Source organism: Schistocerca gregaria, unplaced genomic scaffold, assembly GCF_023897955.1.
Source record: "Schistocerca gregaria isolate iqSchGreg1 unplaced genomic scaffold, iqSchGreg1.2 ptg000167l, whole genome shotgun sequence".
Taxonomy (NCBI): Eukaryota; Metazoa; Arthropoda; class Insecta; order Orthoptera; family Acrididae; genus Schistocerca; species Schistocerca gregaria.
The window spans coordinates 1576266-1579868 of NW_026061723.1; positions in this window are offsets into that span (position 1 = coordinate 1576266).

Genomic DNA, 3603 nt, shown 5'->3' on the forward strand with positions numbered 1-3603 from the left:
GTCCTACTATGGTGCTTTTAGTGTCTCCGCATACCGCAGCACGCGACATAGCTTTGAAGACGATAAGTACAACCGTTTCAGAGAGAAGAGCGGCCAATGTGACGATCTGGCTTTAAGTCGATTCGATAACAAATGACGAAAACGGACGGATTTCTCAGGTTTTTACTACATATGAACACTTTTCACATTCTCCCGTGCAACTCGGCTGCTAGTCCTCCTTTCATGCAAAATCTTAAGGTCCTAGGTCATGTCCAAGTCACCAAAGCCGGCTAAAAAATGAAAATCGACAACTAAAACTTGAATTGTACTACTTCTTACTGGCTATTACATCAAATTAGAAGCTTCATCTGTGTTCTACTGTGGTGGTTTTAGTGTCTCCGCCTACCGCAGCATACGACATAGCTTTGCAGACGATAAGTACAACCGTTTCAGAGAGAAGAGCGGCCAATGTGACGATCTGGCTTTAAGTCGATTCGATAACAAATGACGAAAACGGACGGATTTCTCAGGTTTTTACTACATATGAACACTTTTCACATTCTCCCGTGCATCTCGGCTGCTAGTCCTCCTTTCATGCAGAATCTTAAGGTCCTAGCTCATGTCCAAGGCACCAAAGCCAGCTAAAAAGTCAATAATCGATACCTAAAACTTGAATTGTACTACTTCTTACTGGCTATTACATCAACTTAGAAGCTTCTTCTATGTTCTACAATGGTGCTTTTAGTGTCTCCGCATACCGCATCACGCGACATAGCTTTGCAGACGATAAGTACAACCGTTTCAGAGAGTAGAGCGGCCAACGTGACGATCAGGCTTTAAGTCGATTCGATAACAAATGACGAAAACGGACGGATTTCTCAGGTTTTTACTACATATGAACACTTTTCACATTCTTTCGTGCAACTCGGCTGCTATTCCTCCTTTCATGCAGAATCTTAAGGTAATAGCTCATGTCCAAGGCACCAAAGCCAGCTAAAAAGTCAATAATCGATACCTAAAACTTCAATTGTACTACTTCTTACTGGCTATTACATCATCATAGAAGCTTCATCTGTGTTCTACTATGGTGCTTTTAGTGTCTCCGCATACCGCAACACGCGACATTGCTTTGCAGACGATAAGTACAAACGTTTCAGAGAGAAGAGCGGCCAATGTGATGATCTGGCTTTAAGTCGATTCGATAACAAATGACGAAAACGGACGGATTTCTCAGGTTTTTACTACATATGATCACTTTTCACATTCTCCCGTGCAACTCGGTTGCTTGTCCTCCCTTCATGCAGAATCTTAAGGTCCTAGCTCATGTCCAAGGCACCAAAGCCAGCTAAAAACTCAATAATCAGTACCTAAAACTTGAATTGTACTACTTCTTACTGGCTATTACATCAACTTAGAAGCTTAATCTGTGTTCTACTATGGTGCTTTCAGTGTCTCCGCATACCGCAGCACGCGACTTAGCTTTGCAGACGATAAGTACAACCGTTTCAGAGAGAAGAGCGGCCAAGTGACGATCTGGCTTTAAGGCGATTCGATAACAAATGACGAAAACGGACGGATTTCTCAGGTTGTTACTACATATGAACACTTTTCATATTGTCCCGTGCAACTCGGCAGCTAGTCCTCTTTTCATGCAGGATCTTAAAGTCCTAGCTCATGTCCAAGGCACCAAATCCATCTAAGAAGTCGATACGATACCTTAAACTTGAATTGTACTACTTCTTACTGGCTATTACATCATCATAGAAGCTTCATATGTGTTCTACTATGGTGCTTTTAGTGTCTCCGCATACCGAAGCACGCGACATAGCTTTGCAGACGATAAGTACAACCGTTTCAGAGAGAAGAGCGGCCAATGTGACGATCTGGCTTTAAGTCGATTCGATAACAAATGACGAAAACGGACGGATTTCTCAGTTTTTTACTACATATGAACACTTCTCACATTCTCCCGTGCAACGCGGCTGCTAGTCCTCCTTTCATGCAGAATCTTAAGGTCCTAGCTCATGTCCAAGGCACCAAAGCCAGCTAAAAAGTCTTTAATCGATACCTAAAACTTGAATTGTACTACTTCTTACTGGCTATTACATCAACTTAGAAGCTTCATCTATGTTCTACTATGGTGCTTTTAGTGTCTCCGCATACCGCATCACGCGACATAGCTTTGCAGACGATAAGTACAACCGTTTCAGAGAGAAGAGCGGCCAATGTGACGATCCGGCTTTAAGTCGATTCGATAAAAATGACGAAAACGGACGGATTTCTCAGGTTTTTACTACATATGAACACTTTTCACATTCTTTCGTGCAACTCGGCTGCTATTCCTCCTTTCATGCAGAATCTTAAGGTAATAGCTCATGACCAAGGCACCAAAGCCAGCTAAAAAGTCAATAATCGATACCTAAAACTTGAATTGTACTACTTCTTACTGGCTATTACATCATCATAGAAGCTTCATCTGTGTTCTACTATGGTGCTTTTAGTGTCTCCGCATACCGCAACACGCGACATAGCTTTGCAGACGATAAGTACAAACGTTTCAGAGAGAAGAGCGGCCAATGTGATGATCTGGCTTTAAGTCGATTCGATAACAAATGACGAAAACGGACGAATTTCTCAGGTTTTTACTACATATGATCACTTTTCACATTCTCCCGTGCAACTCGGCTGCTTGTACTCCCTTCATGCAGAATCTTAAGGTCCTAGCTCATGTCCAAGGCAACAAAGCCATCTAAAAACTCAATAATCAGTACCTAAAACTTGAATTGTACTACTTCTTACTGGCTATTACATCAACTTAGAAGCTTAATCTGTGTTCTACTATGGTGCTTTAAGTGTCTCCGCATACCGCAGCACGCGACATAGCTTTGCAGACGATAAGTACAACCGTTTCAGAGAGAAGAGCGGCCAAGTGACGATCTGGCTTTAAGGCGATTCGATAACAAATGACGAAAACGGACGGATTTCTCAGGTTGTTACTACATATGAACACTTTTCATATTGTCCCGTGCAACTCGGCAGCTAGTCCTCTTTTCATGCAGAATCTTAAAGTCCTAGCTCATGTCCAAGGCACCAAATCCATCTAAGAAGTCAATAATCGATACCTAAAACTTGAACTGTCCTACTTCTTACTGGCTATTACATCATCTTAGAAGCTTCATATGTGTTCTACTATGGTGCTTTTAGTGTCTCCGCATACCGCAGCACGCGACATAGCTTTGCAGACGATAAGTACAACCGTTTCAGAGAGAAGAGCGGCCAATGTGACGATCTGGCTTTAAGTCGATTCGATAACAAATGACGAAAACGGATGGATTTCTCAGGTTGGTTTTTACTACATATGAACATTTTTCACATTCTCCCGTGCAACGCGGCTGCTAGTCCTCCTTTCATGCAGAATCTTAAGGTCCTAGCTCATGTCCAAGGCACCAAAGCCAGCTAAAAAGTCAATAAACGATACCTAAAACTTGAATTGTACTACTTCTTACTGGCTATTACATCAACTTAGAAGCTTCATCTGTGTTCTACTATGGTGCTTTTAGTTTCTCCGCGTACCGCAGCACGCGACACAGCTTTGCAGACGATAATTACAACCGTTTCAGAGAG